General features: G+C 43.4%; 1 protein-coding gene across 4 annotated transcripts in view; it reads right to left on the minus strand.

Moving 5' to 3' along the window:
* RALGAPA2 (Ral GTPase activating protein catalytic subunit alpha 2) overlaps positions 1–25,861 on the minus strand; it is a 327,482-nt gene that overhangs the window by 44,233 nt on the left and 257,388 nt on the right. Inside the window, exon 38 of one of the 4 annotated variants that reach the window (XM_044263548.1) lies at positions 17,866–17,885. The exons of the other annotated variants lie outside the window; for them this stretch is intronic. The gene's annotated coding sequence lies outside the window, so the exon portion shown is untranslated. Of the gene's footprint in view, positions 1–17,865; positions 17,886–25,861 lie in introns of those variants that run through there. 4 annotated transcript variants of the gene reach the window in all.

The raw sequence follows: 25,861 nt of genomic DNA on the forward strand, positions 1-25,861 counted from the left end.
CCTTGATGGGGTGCACTTGTTTCAAAGCAGCGTGTCGTCTTTTATCTCATACCATCTTATGAGGCAAGAGTCCTATATTTACATTCCTCCTACAGAAAGCCATTCCAAGGGAACACACAAGAAGTAATTCCACAAGTTATTCTTCTGCTATTCTCACCCTGTGCTCAGAAATTAGATAAAACAGCACAGAGAGATGGCTCTGAAGGTGCATCTGTTCTTCATCTACACTTCCAGAATTCCATCTGTCCCAACACTTGAGGTGCAAAGGGACCCACCCGATACCCGGGATTAGGGGATGCTGCGGCCCCATTCCTTTGCAAGAGGCCCCTGCAAAGCAGCCTGAGTGCTGACGCCAGGATGCTGTGTACCAATGACAGATCCGCTTACTGCTGTTGGCGGCTGCATCAGGGGCACTGAGCTCAGCCCAGGATGAAGAGATAGCCTTGGGAGGCAGTGGAGGGAGAGAAGAAATGTACAAAAATGTGAAACTGAGTGCCGAGACAGAGAGGCAGAAGTAAGTCTTCAAGTGTCACCTGTGCAGCCATGCCTGAGCAGACATTGCTGGGAGGGGGGACAAAGGGGGTGAACAACAGTTCCTGCTTTCAATGGCTCCATTTTTTAGGGAGGAAAATATACACCCGTGCAGCTAATGCAGAGCAAAAGGGAAGGGATGGTGAAGAATAAACTTTTTTTAAAAAGATTTTATTTATTTATTTGACAGACAGAGATCACAAGTAAGCAGAGAGGTAGGCAGAGAGAGAGGAGGAAGCAGGATCCCTGCTGAGCAGAGTGTCTGATGCAGGGCTCAATCCAGGATCATGACCTGACCTGAAGGCAGAGGCTTTAACCCACTGACTCACCCAGGCACCCCAAGAATAAACTTTTTAATCAAAATGCTACCTGAGGGGGGCGCCTGGGTAGCTCAGTGGGTTAAAGCCTCTGCCTTCAGCTCAGGTCATGATCCCAGGGTCCTGGGATCGAGCCCCACATCGGGCTCTCTGCTTAGCAGGGAGCCTGCTTCCTCCTCTCTCTCTCTGCCTGCCTCTCTGCCTACTTGTGATCTCTGTCTGTCAAATAAATAAATAAAATCTTAAAAAAAAAAATGCTACCTGAGGGAGAAGAGTAGGGGATCAGGGTCACCTGCTCTAGAGGCCGTTGAGGCAGAGGGCTGAGCGCCCCCTCCTTTGCCAAGGTACAGAGAAGGGAAGGACTCCACGGGAGAAAAGACAGGTCAGAGCACTGTGCTTAGCACATAAGGAAACCAGGGGCTCATGGTGGAGCTGTTGAGGGCAGCCAGCCAGAGTCCTGGTGCAGTGCAGTCCGGGGGCTCTGTTCTCTTGCTCAGGGGAACAAGGGACCCCAATGCTAGGATAGGTCTACAGTCCTCTCTGTGGGCAGGGCTGTATAGCACTCTCCTTTCAGGGACCGCTCAGAAGGGAACTCACATGGACAAGAATCAAAATGAAGTCTGTGGGCAGGATTAGTAAAATTTTTGGAGATGTCTTGCTCTGAATTCTGTGGAAGTGAATAGCCCGAGAAATACTGTATTGTAGCCGCTGAAGTCTGAAAATGGGGTGATTTATGTATTAGGCTGAATCATACAAAATGGTTGGTTCTTGACCTACAAAATTGGAAATTTCACGTGTTCACTGATGACTCTGGAAGGCCCACAGGCTGTGTGAGTTCCCCGTCGGCCTGGGCCACAGACCTGCACATGGGTACATCTTCTTCCCTCTCAGGCCACAGGCCAAGAGCTCACCAGGGAGCTGGATGGTCTCCGAACCCTTGAACCACCCCACAAAGTCATCTCAGCACTGCTAAAGTCCCCAATGCTTCCATGTCCTACTGAATCAATTCCAGACCTTCAGGGGTTTGCATGAGTTTTCTGAAGAGATCTCAGGCTGTTTGTAAATACTGCCCCCACAATGCCAAACGACTTAATAAGATAGAGCTTTCCTAGCTCCAAGATAATACTTACTTATTCCCTCTTCCCATACTGTTCCTAACACAAAGGCAGAACGAACTGGTGGCCGATGGAGGTATACTCAAGTGTTGCGACGATGAAAGAGTAATAGGGCAAAGCATCCCTGCCCAGGGCACAGAGGTACAGACACAGCAGCATGGTAGCTGAGGGCATGGCCAATCACCCCCAAGAAGACAAACACCCATTGCTTGCAAAGACTATAAGCCATTGACCCTATTGACTCTGCTGCTGTAAGACTGGAGGTGGGAGAGTCATCCAAGTAAAAGGAATAAAGCCCTGGCCTTGGTAGGGTTGTTGGGTCTAGGAAAGGCGGGGAGTCTACGCCTCAGACCCCTGGAAGGCTGGGAGCAGTTATCCACCCATATCTTGACAGCCGTGAGTCTGTGCATGAGTGAGTTCGCCGGAGAGGTCCTGGATAGCTCATGGGAGGCTCAGGGTTCTGAATGCTGTGTGCAGGATCTTGGCAAGATCTCCACCTTCCCTGAAACCCCTGTTGCCTCTGTAAAGTGGGCATATTATAGAACTTGATTGTTAATATATGTGTAATACATAATTTGTACAATGTAACAGTAGCTAAATTCTGGTTATTGTTATTAAACAGATGCTTATCCTCTGCAAATGGGGAAATTAAATCAGACTAGTGAGCAGCAACAGCCCTGAATGTCTCAAAGACCTGGTGACTTAGGACACCCATGACTCTACTTAATCCCTCTTACATGCCACATCCCATCAGGTAACAAATCCAAATCTGGAACCTGGCCATTTGTCACCACTGCATGCAAACCCTGAGCCAAGCCACTGTCTCTTTGTCCCTGGATTATGTCTGCAACCCCCTCTCTGCTCTGCTAGCCTCTCTGCACCTGGCAGTGGGGATCATGATGGGATGGCGTTCCCTCCAATGACACCATCTCACAGAAAAAGTGACATCTTTATGGCAGTTGGTGAGGCCCTGCCCTATTAGGCCCTTGCCATCAATCACCTTGGACCATTCTGTGTCTTCTGCCTGGAATGTTTTTCCCAGATCCCCCTCGCTTTCTTGGGAGGCACCCTGATTTAGTCCCTTCTCTCTCCTCCACACTCCTCACACTCTACTGTGCTCTGCATCTTCACGATTCATCCTGCTGGCTATATGCCTCTCCGCACTAGATGGAACCTGCAGAAGGGCAGGCACCGTGGGCTGTCTTGGTCATCATTCTATCCCAGGCCTACAACCTGCAGCCGCAGCACCTTACGTGTGGCTGGCTGGTTGAAGGAACATGGCAGTGACTGACTCTGGCTTTTTGCCCCCGTTCAGAGCATCTAGATAAGGCTGGGGCGAGGAGGAGTCTGCTTCCACGATTCATGTGGATCCTCAGAGGTTGGGGGAGGGTCTTAATCTAGGTCTATGGACACACTCCAGGGGTCTCTTTCAGGTGATAATCAGAATTGACCCTTGGATTTTTAGGGTACAAACTGCATCCTTATTTTCACTGTCCTCTGACTGAAATTAAGCAATTCTTTCCATTATGAATATGGACAATGAACCACAGGGGTACTATCTGTGACTTTGTCACCAGCGGAAATTACAGATATTTTCCTATCACATCATGGTGCTGCCAATGTCTCAAAATATTGGCTTTGCTCATCACTGCTTCAAAATTACAGTAGTTACAATGTGTACTGCTAGAGCTTAGTATTTAATGCATGCATAACAACGGCAATATATGACTACACATGTGCTTGATTTGGAAAGTATTTCCCTACACCTGACTTACTTTGTAATCCTATGTCTTTTGTTTTCTGCATTTATAAACACTCTGAGAAGGGCAGGAGGTCCATGGCACCAAGAAGTTTGAGGGACCCGGCTGGTGGGACAGCCTTTAGTTAAGTTCTAGGGTATAAGGGCAAGGTTGAGTCCTCAGAGGGAGTGACAAGAGTGACAGCCCCTACCACTAACAGTATGGGTCAGTGCTGTCACATCTATCCAACGTCCCTATCTATGACTGACATCGGCTCATTGTACAGATGTGGAAACAGCCGTGGAAAGGGGGGAATGCTGAGGTCCAAGGGGAAGCAGGATTCAGATCTAGGTTTCCAGCTCTAGAATCCTGCGCCAGTGTCAAGAAGGGCTGCCCATAAGACTCTGCAGTTTGAGCAAAACAAAATGGACTTCTAAACTTGAGTGGAACACACACACACACACACACACACACACACGTTCTTTTTGTCTAACAACTAAATTCAATATATTTATTTTGTCCTTGCAGAATACTTACGTAGAATGAAGCCTGAAAAATAAATTGTTCGGGAAAAAAGGGCATGACCTGGGTCTTTTTCCATTGGGAAAGATCCGATGTGTAGGGAGGAGGAAGGGGAACACTTATGAAACAGATCCTGCTGCACTCATAGCTTTTCACATACCATTGTACTTGCCATCCCTTTTCACAGATGTGAAAACTGAGCCTAGGAGTAATGACCTAACTCAGCTCAGGTCGCTCTCCCATTTTACATCTAAGTAGCTTGACTGCCATTTGATAATAAATATACTGAGAAACACCTGAGACCTAACATGTCCTTTCTTTCTTTTTTAATTTTATTTTTTCCTTTATTTGACACAGAGAGAGAAAGAGAGTAAGAACAGGCAGAAGGAGCAGCAGAGAGAGAGGGAGAAGCAGGTACCCCACTGAGCAGGGAGTCGGACTAACTCAGGGCTCCATCCCAGAACCCTGGGATCATGACCTGAGCCAAAGGCAGACGCTTAACAGATTGCACCCCCCACCCCCGGTTCCCCTAACACTTGTCCTTCTAAGCAAACCTAGTAGTGCTTCAAAACTAGTTACCACCCCTCAGACCCAGTGCTGGGCTGGAAACATTTTTCTCATTTCTGTTTTCTAATGGTAGCTACTGCCCTGGGGGCAGGGGTGGGATTCGCCAGTGGAAAAGCTCCAGGCAACAGTTACAGCCCCTCTGAGTCAACAGCCACATGCTCAGCTTCAGAGCAATACAAAACAGGTAATTTAATTTCATAAAAGGATCTTTCTACAGTTTGTTTTTTTCCTCCCAGCCTATTGAAATGTACACACCACGAGGACAAAGTACAAGGTGCTGTTCGGCTGTAATTTTACTTCTGCACATATTTAATGTGCTGCTGGGGATGAAACATTTCATGGTTCCTGTGCTCAGTAAATGAAATAAATCAATGTGTTTAAGAGAGAGCGATTTTTTTTTCTTCCTTGCTGTTTCGGGGGGAAGAGCTCTTTACTTTTCTATTAACATGAACTTAATGAACCATTTCACATTCAGAACCCCTTAGAAAGGTCGTAATGCCCATTTCCTAATTAAATTTTTTTAAAGTCAAATAATGCTAATTTTCTTTTATATCTCTACATGGGGAGCAGTGGTTTATAAAAAAAAAAAAATTACCGGAACAAACAACAGCACTGAGCAAAGGACTATTTTAGTGAGTTAAAGATCGATGCTTGTAGGGCTTTATAAAAGACAGAGAGAGCAAAGACCTGGCCTAGCACTTTACTAAATATAACCAAAGAACCACAGAATTTGGGTTGCCATGGAATTCGGGCTTCAGTAAAGTTTATCGTTTGGTATGAAGTCGGTGTGATGCTTCAAAACGAGCAGCCATAAAGCCAACATGCTTTAAGCAACAGTGGCCACTCCGCACTTGGGTGCCTTTGCTCGGATTTCCTTTACACTGAGCCCGTATTAAAAACGCGGAGGCTTCGTGGGATGCAGTTACAGGTACTTGAGGCTCACTGCTGTTTCGTTCTCAGGCCGGTCTGATTTTTTCCCCCCTCCTAATTGCAGCAGACAGCATCGGAGCTTTGTCAGCGTTACCTGCTCTGAATAGAAGCACTCTCGGGCCGCTTCGTCAAAGACCAGGGAAGAAAGCAGGCTCTCTGGCTGGCAGCGGTCTTGGATTCTCGCCCCCGGCCATACTGTGCAATCACGCTGTTTATTCCACTGTAACAATCAGACGGCGCGAGCGGAGCACCTGGTCCTCCCGGCCGGGCCTTCCTTGGCAGCTGACGGGCAACCTCGCTGCCAGGTGGTCACGCTTCAATTACATTAGCTAGCCATTCTAGGGTTAACGAGGACCCACTTTCTTCAGAATGCCCCGGGAAAATCAGTTCTTCATAAAGGACAGTATGCCTTTTGTTGATCACTGAACAATGTTGCTGAAAATCCATTAAATTAAATTCTCTTTATTGGACTGCATAATGCAGTCGCGATAGCCCCAGCGAGAAGTTTGCACGTTTATTTACCAAATTTCTGAATAATTTATACATGAATCCTGGCTCTTCTTTCATTTAGTGGCCAAATGTTTCTTCGGAATGGAACAGTGTGCTTTTGCCTTCATTTTAATTTGGGTTAATGCTCGCTTGCAAATAAAAAAAACAAACAAAAGCAGAACTGAATTGAAAACTGGCCAGAAGAGTCAGTGTCATTTTAACTCAGAATTCATATTCCAATTTTCTTTTGCAGGAGGACTGTCAAATATATTGGCATGAATTTACGTAATATGCTTTTCCTATTTTGTATGATCACCATTTTTATAACAGAAAATGAGAAGGATGAAAACAGGAGGTGGGGGGGCCTCGAACGGCCGCTGAACTGTCAGTCGGGCAACTGTGGCCGAGGCTCAGGTGGAGGCGAGCCTAGATGGAACAGTACACAGTGACTGAGTTAGATGCGTGGTCTGGGTGCCTTCCCACCCACCAGAGCTGCTCCCTGCAGGCCTCACGTGACAGACGGGCAAAATAGCAGCCGAGGGGAGGACCCCTGCCCTGTCTTCTTTTGCTTTTCTCCCCACCGCCCCAGTATCGACAGGGGGTCCCTGGAGGAGCCCTCCTTTCTTGCTGCGGCGGGTGCTTTAGGTTGCCGATGGTTAGATACCCGGGCCAACAGCCTCGGACACACAGCTCAACAGTCTGAGCATTTTGGAAGAGGGTGAAGTAGAAGACATGAAAGGAAAACAAACATACAGAGAGCTCTAACAGTTGTTTATATAATATTTTCCCAGGAATTTAGCCTTAGCTGTTTGGGAGATCATTTATTTATTTATTTATTTATTTATACTCAGAGAAAGCATTTAAAAAAAATAAATCAACAAAAGGGGCTCCTGGGTGGCTTAGTGGGTTAAAGCCTCTGCCTTCGGCTCAGGTCATGATTCCAGGGTCCTGGGATCATGCCCCACATTAGGCTCTATGCTCAGCAGGGAGCCTGCTTCCCTCTCTCTCTCTGTCTGCCTCTCTGCCTACTTGTGATCTCTCTGTCAGATAAACAAAGTATTTTTAAAAAAATCAACAAAAAGCCTTAGATATTAGGTACATATTAGGTACCAAAAGAACATAAGCCAAGCAAAGAAAAAAATCTTATTGAATTTCATTTTCATTTAAGGGGGGAACCCTACCTTTTTTCAGAGATGCAGAAGAATGTCTGAATAAATTTAGGGAGAAAGGTGTTAAATTTTAGTTGATATGCAATTACAAGTACTGTGTGAGAATATTTGTAGCAATTAGTCAAGGCACAGTAAGAGGAGGAAGGCACGAGACAACACAGTGCTTAGGGGGAGAGCACTGGGTGTTAATGCCTCTCCACTTACTGGCTGAGATGCTTGGGCAAGTCTCTGCACTTCTTCTTCTTCTTCTTTTTTTTTTCTTAAAGATTTTATTTATTTATTTGAGACAGAGAGAGAGAATAAGTTGGGGAGGAGCAGAGGGAGAGGGAGGAGAGGAGCAGACTCCCTGCTGAGCAGGGAGCCTGACGCTGTGCTCAATCCCAGGACTCCAGGATCACGACCTGAGCTTCGCCTAAGGCAGACGCTTAACTGACTGAGCCACCCAAGCATCCCACAAGCAAGTCTTTCTGAGCCTCAGTTTTCTCTCATGTAGAATGGGACAACAACCCCACACCCTAGTTACAATGAAATGCACATAAAGCAGTGCGGCCGTTACACACAACCCTGGAACTCACATAAGGATGACTGGCTAGTAGATGTTTTACTAGAATGTCATCAGTTTCCAGTTTGCTGAGGTGCCTCCACTCAGCCCTCTGTCATCCTAGCCTGATTCAAGCTGGGAGCACACACTCAGGCACTCTCGGCCCTGTAATGTAACCACTGCATGGATTTCTTTTGCAGTCAAACGCCTGAAGCAAAAGCAAATTAGAACCCAGTGCCAGAACCAAGCACCAAAGAATAACCTTCTGTAATACTCCTGATGGAATATCAAGAGCACAGATTACAATCGGACACTCAGAAATAAATGTTTTAGTTTTGCTTCCTGATCATTTTCGATAAACGCTTTGGCTTTGCCTTGGCATTTATCTTCCTGAGGCAGGCTGGTGTCTGGTCACAATGTACGGTTCTAGTAACATTATCTCTGAATTATAAGATCCACCTTGAACAAGGCTCCAGCACAAAGGTATTAGAATGTGCTGGTGACAAGCAGACGCTCTTTTGCAGCTCAAAAACAATGGCTGACGCTTCTGTATGAATAGACAGAAAGCACATCAAAGGCAGCCTTTTATGGAGAAAAATTGTGTGATGTCCACTTTAATCTCTCTCAAAATCTATGCACAAACTGAACTCAATTTCATTTTTCACATAAATGCTAAGGCTTGATAACAAGGACATCTTTTTCTTTACAGTTAAAAGACAAGGAGACAAAGATATGCTAGCATAGCCTTTGAACTTTTTAAAGCTGTATCAATGGGCCATGATACTTAACCACTGATACAAGGGCAGAGATTTTACAATAGCTGCATTTAAAGCATTCTGACTAAAACCATTCATTATTATAGATTAAAGAATAGCATTAATATCCACACTTTCTTTAAAGCTGCATAGTTTTTATACTTTTAACCCTTTGATCAATTTCACAAAGGTCTAAGAAGGTAAGATGGTACTATCACAAGGGTTTATAAAAATACAGTGGTATAGGGATGTAATTCAAAGGGGGTCACATTAATTTCCTGGATGAAGAAGGATGCAGAAGCAGCACGTTTTGGGGTAGAGATGGGGGAGATGTCCTCTGATGAACAGATGCCTTGGAATGGAGATAATCCAAGCAGTGACTCTTCTCACACGGAGCTGTTTGGGAGGGTTGTGGGGGCTATGAAATAGTGTCTTCAGATCTCCATTCTCCTTTCCTTGGACCTCTGGGTCCCTCTTGAGTCTTGGGTGTCCCATAACAAGTGCCCTAGTTGTGAAGTTGGTGCTGCTTGTTTTTCAGTTTCCAGCCAGCATCCTGGAGTCCCCCACTTGCTCCGGCCTGCCAGGCTGCTCCTCGTCTCATGCAACAGTCTTGCCAGTGGAGTCCAGGCTTTGCGGTCGGACTGTTGGTGCTCCAATCTTGCATCACCACTAGTCCAGCTGTGTGCTCATGAGGAAATCAATCCCCCTCTTTGACCCTCAGTGTCCTTGTGGGCTAAGGGTGAAAACGGTGATCCTATACAAATTGCTTAGTACGGTGGCCAGCACAACGTAAGCCCTAGACAGATGTTTGCCACCACCTGCCACTCCTGGCTTGGGAAGAAACCATGAAAGTTCCTGATCCCATTTCCCACAAAGCAGCAACAAGCCTTTCTTCCTATGTCTTGGGCATCCATGAATCCCCATTATGGGAGCTGCTAATGTCTCATGGCAGCAGCACTCATTCCAAGCCACATGTGAGAATAATCTAGGGATTAATCCGCATTGATGAAGCCCCACTCCAAACCAAGTCACTAGAATCTCTGGAGCAGGTCCCGGGCATCAGTCTACACCGCACTTCCCCACGGGATGCTAGGGTTGAGAACCAGAGCCAAGGGCAGTGCGCCACAAACATTTCCCCTGGAGTCCTCCCCTTCTGCAGAGGGGCACAGAATGGGAGGGAAGGACCTTCAGGAGACCAGAAGCCAGGCCGGAGGGACCTGCGAGTTAGATGTGTTTGATTTCTTATCTTAAAAACAATGCAAATTCCTGGTGTGTGTTTACGTTAATAAAAATATTGTAAATGACTAAACACCCAGTACTGCTGCTAATCTGCGAAGATGCATTTGGCTTCTCATGGGACCCAACTGGCTCATCGCCCGGTTTCCCAATGTGAGAAGCTCTAATGTAATGTCTGGCCATCCTAGGAGTGTTTTGAGTTTCGAGAGGAGGTTCATGAAGAGACAGAAGCCTGTTATATCCAAAGGGCTGAAGTCAGGGTGATGGAAGGGCAGATAACAGGATAAACACACACACATTGGTCAGAGGTTGGCTCCGGGTGCCGGGCCACTGGGTGACATTCTCTCTGCTCTAGAATAGGAAGTTTAGGGGAGCCTTTAATCTAATCCTAGCTTTGGCTCAGCTCGTGGCCTTGACTATTCTACATCTCCCAGAAAGGGTTCCTCCTGAAAAAAGCTTGTTTTAAAAACCAAAAGCAAAAAAGACCAACCTCCAACCCCTCGTCCCCAGCAGGGCTATCTTACCCGTGGCTATGTGGTGGGGATGTGTTGAAGAACCTCTCCATGGAGCCTCCCCACAAACAGCACCGAAACACTTCCATCACCCTGAACTATCAAACAGGTGTTTAAGACTCACATTTCAGTGGGATTTTAATTATAAACAGATTTTTATCAGTTTGCCTGATGCCTTTACCATTCTTAGAACCAGTCTGTAAGAACTATATTCTAGAAAAGAAAAACTGGCCAAATCCAGCAATGGCTTTGAAAGACGCTATACGGAGGTCTGAATTTGTAGGTTATTTTCTGAAAAGCTGAAATCATGACACAGCTAAAACTAATACAGCCTACTAGCCCTGAACAATGAACATCTGTTTTGGATGTAGAAAAAAAAGATTTTTAATGAGAGGATTTATAAGCGAAGTCTATTTTCTTCTTAGAGCCAGAAGTATTTCTCCTGCTGAAGGACCTTTCCCTCCCTTCAACAAGAGCTGTGGTCAGTAAAATTTGACATTTTTATTTAACTACATGTTCATAATAGAAATCGAACCTGTGAGCTCCTCTGACTGTTGCATGGACGTGCATGGACGTGCAGGTCTCTAGTTAGCAGGAAAACGCAGGTAAAAATGGAGAGGGACAAAACAACAAAATCTGAGATTTTCGTTCCCTCACAATGTCCGCATTTTGAGGGTTTCACTTAAAAAAACAAGTGAGAACCATTTAGAGAAATAAAAGCAACTCTAAACTAATTTTATATTCAAAACATATGGTGGCAGGTTATAAACCTTTTTCTGGAATTGATTTTTAAAGACCTTATCACAAAACAGGGTTGGAAACACTGCATATAATAACAATAATAAAATAACTCGTTGGGCACAATGCCCAGAGAAACCAGCTATACAAATACAAGGGAAAAGGAAAAGGATGATCTCAGAGAGAGACAAAAATGGTTCAAGACGTGGCAATGTCGACACTCAGGACTTCCACGGAATAAGTGGCTTCCCAGACGCAGCCCTGAGCTCTGGCAGATGTCCTGTTTGGCAGTTAAACCCTCTTCACAGCCCACTCCCACCCATTTCCCCCCAAACCACCGTGCACGCAGGTTTCTTTGCACAGTTAATGGAGTTCGTATATAATACACATTTTGAGAATCCAAAAACTTAGGTTGAACTACATGAAAATGCATTTTTGACTAGGCCCCAAATAGTCAAATAACAACAATTTCATTTACTTCAAGCCAATTTAAAGCAAGGAGTGGGAAGTTCATCCCACAATTGCCTCTCATTTTTCACCAACATAAAGCTGTTTTCAGGGTCACTTGGGTGGCTCAGTTGCTTAAGCATTTGTCTGTGGTTCAGGTCATGATCCAGGGTTCTGGGATGGAGCCCTACATCCGGCTCCTGCTCAGTAGGGAGCCTGCTGCTCCCACTGCTCTATCTCTCAAACAGATAAATAAAATCTTAAAAAAAAAAAAAAAAAAAAAAAAAAAAAAAAAGCTGTTTTCAGAGTACCTCTAGAGGGGACAGGGTGGGACAGTTCCTGATCAGGCCACATCAACAGAATCAGAGGATGCCTGCCCCTTATCAATGGTGTCTCTAGAAAGGATGCCCCGACTATAGACAGCATTCTGCTCAACAAAGGTTCATGGCGGGAGGGTAACATGTGGTGCTCTTCTAAGTGTCCCAATCCCATGCATCTAAACACGAGCGCTCTATGGCAGCATTCTAGCTGCCCTTTGCACATTTATTCTTCTCTTAATCCTTTTTGTTTTTATGCTTACTGTGCAGGGGGAACATAGTTTGGAATGACTATAATATTGATTTTCAAATTTATTAACTTTATAATTGTTAAATGGGAACACAAATACAATTTCTAGTTCTCATGGGGTAGGTAAAAATATTTTGAGGAAATGAATATTCAAACATACATATACGTGCATTATAGGTAAATATATTAAAATACCTATATTATAGGTAAATATATATATATATATATATATATAATATATTTTACCATTATAGGAACAAGAGTTAATATTGTGATGAAGAAATACAAGCTGAATGTGGGACTCTATCCTGTGTTAGGACAGAAAGAATTTCTTTCTACGACTTGGGAGCATCCAACAGGGTAGAGTTGAATTTAACCTCCAATATTAAGTAGTCTTTAAGAAAAGGCATGAACCATAGGCATTATTTTTTAAGATTAGAGTTAAATAGCCGATCTTAGTCTGTAATAGACTTTTTGAATGAACATGGCTAGTTTTACACCATGTGTCATAAAATATCAAATTTGTCAGGTCTTTGAATAGATAATAACAAATCACCTCTATGTCTGGACAGAATTTTATAACACACTAAAAATTAAAGAGATAATGGAAGTTTAAAAAAGTATTTGTCTTGAGTGTTACCATTTTCCCAGAAGAAACAAACTCAATTGTTATTCCATTACTTTCAATAAAATCTATGCTGTAAAATTTCTTGGGCAAGTCCACAAAGGAGATACTGGAAAACGGTAATGACATTTTATTTTTGACGTTAGAGCATTTCTAGAATTTTAATTTCAGAAGAAGCTCAAACTAACAGGTATATTTTCACTTCATTGAAAGGAAATGTAGCTTTTTAAAAATTTGAATCTTTACTCCCACTTAAGAGAAAGAAATGATAAAAACTGATTAATAATTCACTTACTTAAGAAGTGATCTGACTTTGAGTTTATGAATATATAATGAAGGAAAAAGTAAATCTGCTTTCAAGTTAAGACTTAACAGAAGTTTGTTGAGTCCATAATTAGCACCTACCCGGGCGGGCTTTCTAGAATCTCAACAAGGAAAACCTGGAATGCAAGCCCCATTCAACAACCTGAGAAGACGGAGCGCTTTTCACAGGCAAAGAACACATTATGAAGTTCATTAATTAAACAGTGCGGGTGGAGCAGATGGATGCTACCTACGGTCGAATGACGCTAAATTGGGACAGAGGTTTGCAGTCCTTAATGAGGCTCCATAAAATGAATGATTACATAGTGATCACAAGTAAACAAGCCTGCGAGGAGAGCTGGATTATCAGGGCAACAAGTCCTGCAACATGGTAACAAGAAGACTAACGTGAGTGGAAGTATCCAATACACAAAAACACCTCTGAGGTCATTCAATCGCAGGACGCTTCCAGGGGCTGAGGAAAGCGGTATGAGGCTACAAAGGGTTAAGCATGAAATGACAGTGGGGCAAGAATATGAAAATGCCCGGCCATGAAAATGAATGGGACAGAAACCTTTTTGTCACATATTAAGTGCATTATTGAGAATGAGACTCTCAAGATTCCTTTTATCTTCACAGAAAAACAGAGATGCAAAATGTCAGGTACTTGGGCTTTTTAAACTAAAAGGCTTAGCAGAAGCAGCTATCCAGAAAACGTGGGCATTAAGATGATTTTTTAATGATTTTTTCTCTTATCACTAATTAAATTTTTTACTTTTTCAGCTATCTCAAACCCTTAACTTTGGGGGGAGCTCCTAATTAGCCTTTGTGCACATGGACTTGTATACACACTCAAAAGAAATTTTTTAGATTCATAGGTAAAATAGAAGCTTATTTTGATATTAAAAATTTGCTATGAATATTTCTTGTTCTCTGGAACTTAAAATTTTGAAATGAAGACTATACCTCTTTAGAATGATCTGTTATGGCTTCTAGATTAGGCATAATACAAGCTCATTAACAGTAATTGAGAATTTTGGAACAAGGGTACCCAGAGAACACAGGATAGCCATGTATTATAGTGTAGCACAGAGGTTGGCAGTAGTTAATAGAGACCCCCTGCTTCTGTCCTGTGGCCCCCATTGGGATGCCCTATGTCGTTATGCCTGATTTCCTTGGCTTTGATTTTCTCTGTACACATGTCCTTTACCATAAGTTTCTTTAAATCCATTTCTGAAAGAGGTAGAATATAAATAGATTCAACATATACAAATCAGTGTCTTGTTTGCAAAGATTAGAAACACCATCACGACAGAACTGTGCTCTCAAATATTCACCAAGGCAAAAGCACAAGGAGTCATACCCCTTAGGTCCTTGTTTTGAGTTAGACTGTGTTGTGAGAAATGATATTGAGAATATTTATACTGAATGTTTTCACTGGTGTTTAATTTGGAAGCCACATGTAATTAGGTACAAGTGATGGATATGTGATATCAAAATGGAGTCCTTTCCACTGCAATTTTCAAGAGTTTTGCTTTCATTTTTATTTCATAAAATCAAGGTTTAAATGGCTAATATCCTCTTGGTAAGAATAATGACAGGATAGGCTAAAATGTAATGGAATCGTTTCACTTTCTCAAAGTTGTGTAATTTTGATGGCTTCCTGTTCTCAGGTCAGAAATGTGGACTTCTGAGAAACAGTGGGGTGGGATGGGAGCCTCAGAACCAGGGTTGGAGGGGGCCTCCATCCTGGCCCTACCCTGGCTGTGGGGACGTAGCTAAGCCCCGTTTCCTGAAGCTTCATTCTCTCCATCTGTGATATTCTGCAGTGCTGTCACCAAGAGTGGGAATAATGGACCAATGGCCCTCCTCTTCTGTGTGCCTTTGACTAGCCTGTGCTTCTTGGCACATTATCCACCGCTGTCCCAAACTGCCCTTTGGATGACGAGTGCAGCCTCTGGTCTGTCAGCTCATGAGAGAGCGTTTTATGGCTAACATGTGGACACTAACTACTGATGAGAGTTCAGTCTCAGTGGTGTGCCTACTTCTATATTTGGATATTTCCCTGCACTGGAAATTGAAAATCCTGTACCTGGTAAACTCAAGTAAAACATTTTTAAAACTTTGGTATCTTTTAATTTAATTTTAATTTAACTGTCATGGTGAACGTTGAAAGTATTTAATGGATTTTTAGGCTCACTGAATATACACAAGCTGACTTCCAGTGGCAAATGGCAAGAACATTTGAGAACATGCTGGGTAAACAGCATCAAACATGAAGATCTGGGAAGTGAGGCACATTTAGGAATTTTATATATTTTGTTTCATTATCTGGAAAAAGAACACCCTTTATAAGAGATTAGAAGTACATTTGAATTCATATCTGACGGTAAGAAACAAAAATTTTGGATTTGAAAATGTAACCAAAATGAAGTATCAATATTGAGAATATGAGTCTCCAGTCCCTTCCCCCAAAGAAATCTTCTGGGGGCATACAAAGTAATCTGTTAAAAAAAAAAAAAAATCTGTATTATCCTCTTAGGTTGAAGTTCCTTTAAAAATTTATGTATTCGCCAAAATCTGATTGCAAGAGCTCTCATGTGCCAGACTGACTACAAAACACTTAGTGATTAGGTCCATAATTAGAAACTGTCTAATCATTTTCTGTTGGCAATTCTTGACTCTGAAATGCTTAAATAAAATGTTCAATAAAGCATTATTTATGAAAAGAACCAATATTTTGATCAAGAATTCAAAGGGAGGCCTGATTGTACAAATGCAGATAACTGCCTTATTTTAGTACATAAAATCTCAGATTGAATTTAGACATCTATTAGCCCAACTGATTCTAAATAATTTAGTAGGAACATTTTTTTAGAGGACCCCCACGTATTTATTTTTGCAGTTTGAAAAAATGTTCATTCTAATGTAAATTTATAATCTAGGTTTGTTTGGGTAGAATTTGATTATTTAAATGAGCCATGTATTTAGTATACTAGGAGAGACTATGAAATATCATATTCCACAAAAGAATCAACATTCTTTTATAGCTATTATTTTATAGCTAATATTCTAATGTGAAGAGCTTTGAAATGGTCTGCAATCGAGCTGATGTACTATCAGACAATAGTTTCTATGGAAGTTTTAAGAGAAAGCTAGCATTAAACTCTCCCATTGTGAGAAAGGGACAAAGTGTAAGCTTAAAAATTTCCCTTCTCTGAAGGGGGAAAACCCAGTCCAGACATTTAAAATAACTTCAACCCAAAGCAAAGCAAGACAGTTCATATGCTTTCAATAAGTGTACCACATTTTTATATAATGATCCAGAAGCCACCTTTCTAGAGCCTTGCAACTAAAGACTTTTTAGCTGGAGGGGTTAAAAGTGTGGGTGTGGAAGTCAGCTTTTGTTTGAAAAATTAGCAATGCTATGAGTCATCATGCATTAGCAGCAGAAGAGTTTTGCATCTTGTACGAATCCAGACACCATATGCCATGCGAAGGCCTATTACTTTATTCGGTGCCACCGCTGACAGGCAGCCACGTGGGTATCCCCAGTGGAAGGGCTGTCTCCTCCCGGCGGCGAGGACAGGAACCCAGTGAGCTGAACACATCCGACATTGTACGGAGCAGCAGGAACAGCTGGTAAGCTAGCAAGCAGCAACGGCCGAGCGGAGCGCGGATGCTAATGAGCCTGGCGACAATGCCGGCCTTCAGAGGGAGGATGGCAACGTCCGCATGTCTCACAACAGCCTGAAGAGTAGAATCTGCTCGTTCATGCCTTCAGTCTCATTAAAACACAATACTGGTATTTGTGGTTTAGCAAAACCAGTTTTAAGTCACAACTTACAGATCTAACATGCTTGAAAAAGTTGGGCCGAAGTGCACGTACAATTTCCATGGGCATCTGTACGGATTGTGGGGAGTTGGGGCCGCGGGGTAACAGTGCAGCTGCAGCAGCTGCGATGGGGTCGTGGTCCCAGCTCACCCCTAACATGACTTGTGTGGCCTCAGGTGGCTTTTTTAACCTTCCTGGGGCTCTGTGCCCTCAACTGTATTTTTCAGATATAATAAAACACATTTAATAGGTTATCTTATACAAGACAGTGTGTTTGCTTAACAACCTGATATAGGACAATCACTATATCTTCCTCAGAGGATTGCGGCAAGGATCAGATGAGTGACTCTATGTGGGAGGTTCAAAGTGCCTGGGACGGAGCAAGTGCGGGTGAAGCTAAGCAAACCACCAACTCTCCAGGTGATCGGAAAGTTGAGCTCCGTTACTCCTCCTAGAACTATGGTGGTGGGCAAGTTCCTTAACCTCCTAGCCTTGTTCCTCTCACTGCGTAAGATGCAGCACATTTCTTTAGGAGTGAAGGGCCTGCTACGTGGGTGTGGAGCAGAGGACAGGCAGTTACAGTAGGACCAGTGGCGACAAGGAAGTGGGGGTAGGGAGGCCTTTGAAAGCGGGGTGTGGTGCCTGCCGTGACATCTGCAGTCCCCAGATCCTTATTGAGGGTCTGTTCTGCTGAAAGGAGCTCACTTCTCTGAATGCTCCTTGCTTTGATCAAGTCCCTGTGACTCCCACTGACTCTCCAAATGCCAGGTAGAAGGCCCCTACTGAGGATGCCTTTTTTCGGGCTCTGGGCTGAGCTCTCCATCATGTCCATTATGAAGCTGCATGGACTTCTCTTTTCCGTATGTTTTCCATTCTCACAAAGGGCCCTTTGAGGATGGGGACTGTGCCTTCCCTCCATTTGTATGCCCTCAGCAACAGCATGGTTCCTGGTGTACAGGAAATGGCCAATAGATATTTGGTTGAATGAGTAAACTAATGGAAAAAAATGGCTTTTAGATGTGTCCTTTTCAGAAATGGTGTTTGGGAGTGTGAATGAGATGATCAGAATCTGTTGATCACTTTTTTTTTTTGCCAAGATTTTCTTAAAAGCTCCAAGATCATCTCCAGCAGTGAATGCACTTTCCATCTCTATTCTGGGGTTGGGTGTGTGTATATACAGCGGGAGAATTGTCTCCCTGAAGTCTTCCTACAAGCTCAGTTCAGCTCCGGGGGTGTCAACGTGAAGGTGACATCAGTACTTTCTGAAAAATATAAAACATGCAGTTGCCTGCAGAGTGCAGAGTGATCTCTGCCTCAGAGTCTAAAGGGCTATAAAGACTGAGAAAAAGACTACAGACCAGGAGTAGTCTGGTCTTTAAAGAAGTACAATGACAAACATCCTAAGGAACTTTGTGCAAAATACAGCATGGAACTCATGACGATTTCAAGAACGTTTTAATCTGGAAATGTGCATTCATGGAGGAAATTGTAGTTCTCTGGCTGGCAGCTGCTGAGGCTCTCACATGCAGCAGGCATTAGACCCTCGGCTCTGTTGCCACTGGCTGTCTGCTCCTGGCAGGGTGGCCTTGCACAGTGATCAGTCCTGACCCTGATTTGAATTTGTTGTTTCCCATATATTTGCTTTCTTTATCATCAGGTCTCGATTTTCTGTTGCATCCAAAGTTCCACAGACAAAATCAGGATTACTTGACATGCTAAATGAGGATCAGAAATCGAGGTGGAGAAATGGAAGGGGCTTTTTCGGACTCCCACCCTGCTTACAGATGATGCCCACGAGCAGTTTGAGAGTAGACCCTCAGGCAGAGGCACCCCCTCCCCCGTCCCCGGCCTCAGTGGACCTGGAAGAGCCAGGTATTCAGGCCTAAGCCCCTCACAGTTCAGAGCCATCCAAAGACTAGAGTGACACACAATGTATAGTATCTTCTACTGATCTTTTGTGGGGAGGCAGTTGCTAGAATAAGAATGCTCTTTAGTCACTGGGATTTCAAAGATTAAAAAAAAAAATGGATATTTTAAAAATTCCTAGGAAAGAAATACTTGCAGCCCAAGTCTCAAGAGTAGATGAAACTGGTCAGGATGAAGTTATTATCAGGATCAGCACAGGACAGAATTGGTAGACGTTGGAAGGGAGCAAAATATGTGCCTGAAATTTACACACACACACACACACACACAGTGTCCCAAGTAGTCCATCTTCCTGAATCAAGTTTCAGAGGAATGATGATCCATGTAAGAGATGGTAAGATGCACACATTACAAATGGAATGTGCCCCTAGCAAGGGTGCTATGAATCTGAGCCATAAAGCTGCCGCCTCCACAGTCCCGTGTAATGTCACCTAAGCACTCTGCCTTGCATGACTTGCTGCAGGCTGCCGCAGATTAGAGCTATCGATCGCTCCCTGCAGAAGGGTCTCGCTGTGCTGTGCGAAAGGAAGGTAAGCGGTAGAGACAGACAGCTTCAGTATTGATTAGCTCTGGCGGGGGGCTGCGCTTCCAAATGAGGGTCAGCACTCCTTCACACCACCTAGGAGAGTTACTATGCTTTGTATCAGGGCACAGAGAGATAGGGGAACCGGGCCAAATGCCAGAGTCTCAAGGCCACCTTCTCTCCTGTTAGCCGGTCACAATACCTCTCAGAGAAGCCAAAGAGGCCACATGAAATCTCAGGTTTAAAAAAAAAAAAAAATCATGGCAACAGAAGCCTAGGATGGGCATGGTGTATACTTCCAAGGCAGACGCACCACTGTCGCAGAGAGCTGCCAGAGGCCACATCAAAAAACTGTCAAAGCAATGTGTACGCAGCTTCAAGAATGTCCCTCTAATGTCTGAGAGGTTCACCAAAGCCAGAAGGACAGCTCTTGCTACAAAAGATAAAAATCTTTTCCCCACTAAGAGTTGACCACTCCCCCACTTATGGTTGATCATTAAAAAAAAAGGGGGGGGGCCCAAGCAGACATTCCCCGTAAAGAAATTTCAATAATATAAGTGATTCTCAAAAGATTTTCATGGAGACAAACTTCTATAGGCACAAAAACATAATCTCATCTCAAAAGTCAAGTAAAATTATGAGATCCATCATAGTTCATGATTCTCAAAAGTAATGTAAAATTAAATAAAAGATTAATAAGGACAGATTAAAATGAAAATAAGGAACCCAAAGAAGTCAAGCTAAGAACAAAATGCAACCTTTAAATGTATGTTTCTGTGGACATGGAGGCACAGTGAACTCAACTTTACTGCTTTTGTGATTAAATTCTTTGGCCTAAGCAGTCATTATTTAAATCACTTCTCTCTTTTTGGTATCCATTATAAGTCATTTCCGCTTATGCAGGCATAAAGACATCTTATGGTGTAATTAAATAAATGGTGCTAGAGTTTATTTTCCCTTAATTAGAAATTCCTTAAAATGTTTGCATTTCAGATTTTAATTTAAATAACCCCTACTGAGTTCTTATTATGTTGGATGCAGGAAGACTGAAAGGCAAGTGAGACCGATCTTTGCCTTCAAGAAGCACGCTCTCCAGCTGAGAGAGCAGGTGCATCAGAATGGGCCCTGCCCTGTGTGGTCAGCACCACAGCCACTGTGGAAGACAGCAGAGAGGTCCATTGGCCTCCTGCCCTCCCTGCATAGATAGGTAGCTGCTCCCCTCTGCAGGTGGATTCTCCTCCCCTGAATCTTGGGACCTGCCTTGGCCAATAGTTCTGGGACTTCCAAGGTTGAACTGTGAAACCTGATGCCTTCTACCTGGGTGTCTAGGAGCCCAGAGTAGCCACTCACGGTTACTTTGCCGTGAAAAGACCCAAGCTAGCTAGATGGGGATGCTGCTGAATCACCCAGCTAAGCCCAGTCAACCCACAGCCCCATGGGAGGTCCTCTCTCTACCATCTCTCCGTTAAAAAACCTCTGCACTTGGGGCAACTGGGTGGCTCAGCCGGTTAGAGTGTCTGACTCTTGGTTTCAGCTCGGGTCATAATCTCCTCGGTCATGGGATGGAGACCTGAGTGGGCTCTGCACTCAGCAGGGAGTCTGCTTGGGGTTCTCGGCTTCTGCCCCTCCCCTAACTTGTGCTGCAGCACTCACTCTTAAATAAATAAATTAATTTAAAAAACTCTGCACAAGTCTTCAGACTTTATCTTGCAGGTTTCCAAAGTGGGAAGTGACAAGACAATGCTCAGATATCTATTTATATGTATTTTTTGTATCTAAAATTAAGAAGAATATTCATGTTTACCGAGACTTAACACCTGGCTCCCTTCTTGTTCTAGCTCCATCATCTATTAGACGGTCCCGGGTCAGGATCAGTCCCAAGGGTGAGACAAGGGGTGGGGGAGGGGACTCCCTCATTCACTCTTAACACCTTGTAATGTATCACTGTTTATGTGACCCTTTATACTGAAGTTCTGAATTTTATTATCTTATAAATGGGACCACCTTTCAAATACATTGTACTGAAGCAGGTCATGACCATGAAAATCTTCCGTACCACACAAACATTTGTTCTTGATCTCACAGGAAAGTTCTTATTAAAGCTCTTCAACATAAAGATGAATTACTCATCTTTTTCATAGGACAAATGTTCTAAATTTGGTGACTGCTTCTGTAATGACAAGGGCCTGAATTTATTCATTCATTTAACAAGTATTTATTGAACAAATGTTTATTCTGTGGCAGGTGCTGAGGCTGCATCCAGGGTTGGTATTTACCTGGAAAGCACCAGCCTGGGCAGCATCCTGGCCAGTGTCTGCTGCTGCCCTTGTGATGCCCACAGTTAAATATTTCAACTATCACCCTTGGAGCCATCAAGGAACAAAATAGACAAAAAATCCCTGCCCTTATGCAGGGGGTACAAAATGAGTACAATGAGTAAATGACTTATACAGTAACTTAATGGATGATGAGGTCTGTGGAGAAAATAAAGGGTGCAGGTGTGCTGTGGGAGAAGGTGGGCAGGTGTGTGCAGGTGTGGGGCCACTATGCCCCACAGAGGCTGGAGGCACGGGAGAGGGAATGAGGGAAGAAGCCCAGTAGACATCTGGGGAAGAGTGGTTCAGGCAGAGGGCACAGAGCATTCGGGCCTTGCTGGCAGGACTCAGGCTTTGACTCTGAGTGAGGTGGGGGGCCACTGGAGGCTGTGGATAGGACAGCAACATGACCTGACCCACATTTTAGTAGGCTGGCTCTGGCTGCTGAGCTGACTGTCCTCCTGGGCAGAGGCAGGACTGGAAGCAGGAAACAAAGCCAGGAGGCTATGGTTGGTCAACAGTACATCCTTAGCCATTATTCTAGGAAAAATGACCCTACCTTTCCCTCAAAGTGACATTCTGACATTGAGAGAGTCACTGCTTATAAAGGAAATATGTCATAGAGAGAAGATCTTGACAAGAAATGCTGGAAAATGATGCCTTCAGCCTGGGAGTTTACTGTTGAAGATGGTTTGTTTCCAGAAAGCTCTCTGATCTGTACTACCAAAAACCTCACAATTTCATGAGCTGTGTCTAACTTTCCCAAGAAGACCTGACTGCATTTTCAATCTCTTTGTTGAAAAATATAATCAACAACTAATATGACCTCATGGAAGGTGGAAATCTCCTGTCAAATGCCAATACATACCTTCACAGAATCGGTGGCTAAGACTGAGCGTCAGTAGGCCAAGACAATGATCTTTTGCTCCCAAGGCCTATGTAGTTTTGCAAGTTTTGTTTACAGCTATAAAACCAAGTATTAAAACAAACTGAGTTTAGAGGGACTCCTCAGAATCCCTGAATCACAGAACTATTATAAAATCAAAGTTATAAAAATAACATTTAATCCCATTACTCTCACTAAAATACTATTTATATCTTAATAAAAGTAAAATAATTTTACACTATTAAATATAAAATAATTCAAATTATTATTCATTTCATCTTCAGCACATCCTTTCAAATTCTCACTTGAGTATAATGTCATAAAATATTATAGTAGAACCTGTGCATACTTTAAAATAAATCAATATGCATATGATTCAATGGCATGATTACAAGTTTCCTTCCTTCATTTCTCCCTCCCTCGCCTCCTTTCCTTTCTTTCTGTCTCCTTTCCTTCCTTCCTTCCTGTCTTTTGATGGGATATGTAGTAAGAAAAAGATGAGTTAGAAGTAGGTTCAAGGTGGGTATCCTCAGCCACTGAAGGGAGGACCGTTCAGGCTAACCTCCACCCTTTGCTCTGCGATGGACTAAGTAGTGGCTGTCTAGGTTGACAATGAAAGGTTGCTCACCAAGAACCTCAAATACTGAAAAACTGCCTCCGCACCCTGGAATAAGGCTATGGGCATTTATGTAATCAATTCTAATCAGCTTATGGCCATCTTTCTGTAAAAGAGGCAAAATGAAAAAAACTGCAATTTCCGGCCTCGAGTTGTAGATGGCATACATATGAAGAAATACGCAAAACTATGTGAACAGTTTGAAGACGCTACCAGAAATAAGCTTTCCCCTCAGAGCTCCCATGACCTTCTGATCTTCTGTGTTCAGTGACTCCACAAATGCCCACTGGGCACTAACTGCAGGTCTCTCCTAGAGCAAGGGTCACATTCCAGCCTCTGTCACAGTCACAATTGCCGTATTGGCTGGGAAGCCTCTTAAGGGCAAGGCCACTCATCTCTGCGTCCTACAGCGCTTGCCACAGCCACACCACCAGCGTGGGTGGAGGGAGGAACATGGAGTAACCAGGTGTGTGCGGCAGTCTGGACCTGACTTGCTCTTCTCTGCTGGAAGCATGGGGCGGCTGCTCCTGGATATAAAGAATATGCAGGTGCGGGCCCTCCTCTCCTAGCAGTTTGCCCATGCAACATGCATGCATTTCTCCTGCCAGGTCTCATCCTGGCCTTTAGGGGTGGGGGAGATGGCGGAGAACAAAACAAAGTTCCTGCTCTCATGCCCTTTATATACTAGTAGGAGAAAGAAACATTAAGTAAGCGATAAATGCTGAGGAGAACACTGGTGAGACTGCCCAAGGGCATGCTGACAGAAAACTTTCTGATGAGTGACTGCTGAGCAGAGACCTAAGGGAAGGGAAAGGGTGAGCTGTGCAGATGTTGGGGGGAGCAGAGGTAATTCCCTGCACAGCGTGCAGTTCCTGAGGCTGGAATATGTTTGTGGATCCTTGTAAGGATTCTGGATTTTTCTGTGGGTAAAGTAACTGGAGAGTTCTGAGTTCTGGCATGCTCTGATTTCTATTTCAGGAGGAGAGCTCTGGCTACTGGAGAGTATTCCACGGAGAACAGGGAGAAGCAGGGAGACTGCTAGAAGGCTGCCACACTGGCCCACGAAGGGGGTGCCTGGACCAGGGGGCGGTGATGGGGAGGTAAGAAACAGCTACATTTCCATTATGTTGTGTGGATTAATTTTATGTGTGTGTGTGTGTGTATGAATGGAATGAATATATATATATTCATTCCATAAATCCTAATAATAATCTGTCTGTGAGGGATTATGGTCCTCATTTTAGAGATAAGGAAACTGCCAGAGGTAAAGATACTTGTTCAAAGCCAAAGAACCAGTTATTATTTAAAATAAAATTGAAACCACCCAACGTCTGTCTGAGGCCGGCTACCATACATCACCTGCTAATCTGAACACTATGACTGCAAGACACACCTTACACTTTATTGGGTGCTTGTCGGAAAATTGCTGCTGAGGACAGATGAGAGAGAATGTCATCAGATGCTTCTCAGTGAGAACAGAAGCTTGGAGGGTCCCCTGTCACTGTGTCACTGGTAACTGCCTCACAGGAGATCTAGACAAAGGGTTTAAGGTGCTTTCAAGTGGCTTTGGTGGGGGGCGGGTGTGGGAAGGAAGTTTGCTCTCCTTTATGATCGGTAGTAGTTAAAACAGTGGTAAATATGACAAACCACTGAGTAAATTGGGGGGCCCCTAGTGCATGTCGCTGGAGCAGCTCTGGGACTCCAAAAGCACAGCTGATCTGCTCCCTTATCTAATCTTTACGGCCTAACATGTGATACCTGGGGCTAATGAATCCAGAGAAAGGAGAAAAGGAGCAATGAAAAGATTAAGTAAATTTATCTCAGAGGAAGCCAATATAATAGAAGGTAAGAATGTCCATTCTGACTTGATGTGAGTTAAAACCAACACTAAGAGAAGCCTGAAATTCTACAGAAAGTGGACTTTATGTGAAGTGTTTCTGCACAACTATAGAGAGAGATATTTGCTTGACAAAATTAGAGTGTATAAATACAGAAATAATCTTCATGCAGATAAGTTAAATGCTGGTTTCTGATACAGACCTCTGATGTGCATATATGTTGTTATATGCAGAGAATGTTTATCCTGTTAGGCCTAAATTCTATTTTCCCAAATTAAGGAGAAGACAGTATTTCTAAGACATTCTAAAGAGGCTCTTCTTTATTTAAAGGAGTCAAAAATCCTGTGAAAATACCTGCTAAAGTTAAAGCTAATTTACATTTCTTCTCATATTCATATTAAAATTGGTTTCTTGGTAGTATAAATGTAATTTCAATTCATTTAACTTTAATCCTTTAATTCTGAATATATGAAGGAAACACACATCATATATATATATATATATATATATTTTTTTTTTTTTTTTTTTTTTTTTTTTTTAATCACAGTGAAACTGAACTCTCACCAGGAAAATATAATGTGAGGACAATTCTCATCTTCTTCTGGGAGAACATTATGGTTCTGGGATGTTAAAGGCAGAACATAATGATAAGTAGCAGCAGCTCCCCCCATCAATTCCATGCCTTCTTTAAATTCCACTGAGGATGGCAGTTTGGATGGAGACCCCAAAATCTATTCTGTCCATCTGTTTTATTATTCTTAGAACAACTGTCAAAAGTTGCCCAGGGATCAAGTTGCAAACATACTAATTTGCCTTTGA

This window comes from Neovison vison, chromosome 8 (assembly GCF_020171115.1).
Source record: "Neovison vison isolate M4711 chromosome 8, ASM_NN_V1, whole genome shotgun sequence".
Classification (NCBI taxonomy): Eukaryota; Metazoa; Chordata; class Mammalia; order Carnivora; family Mustelidae; genus Neogale; species Neogale vison.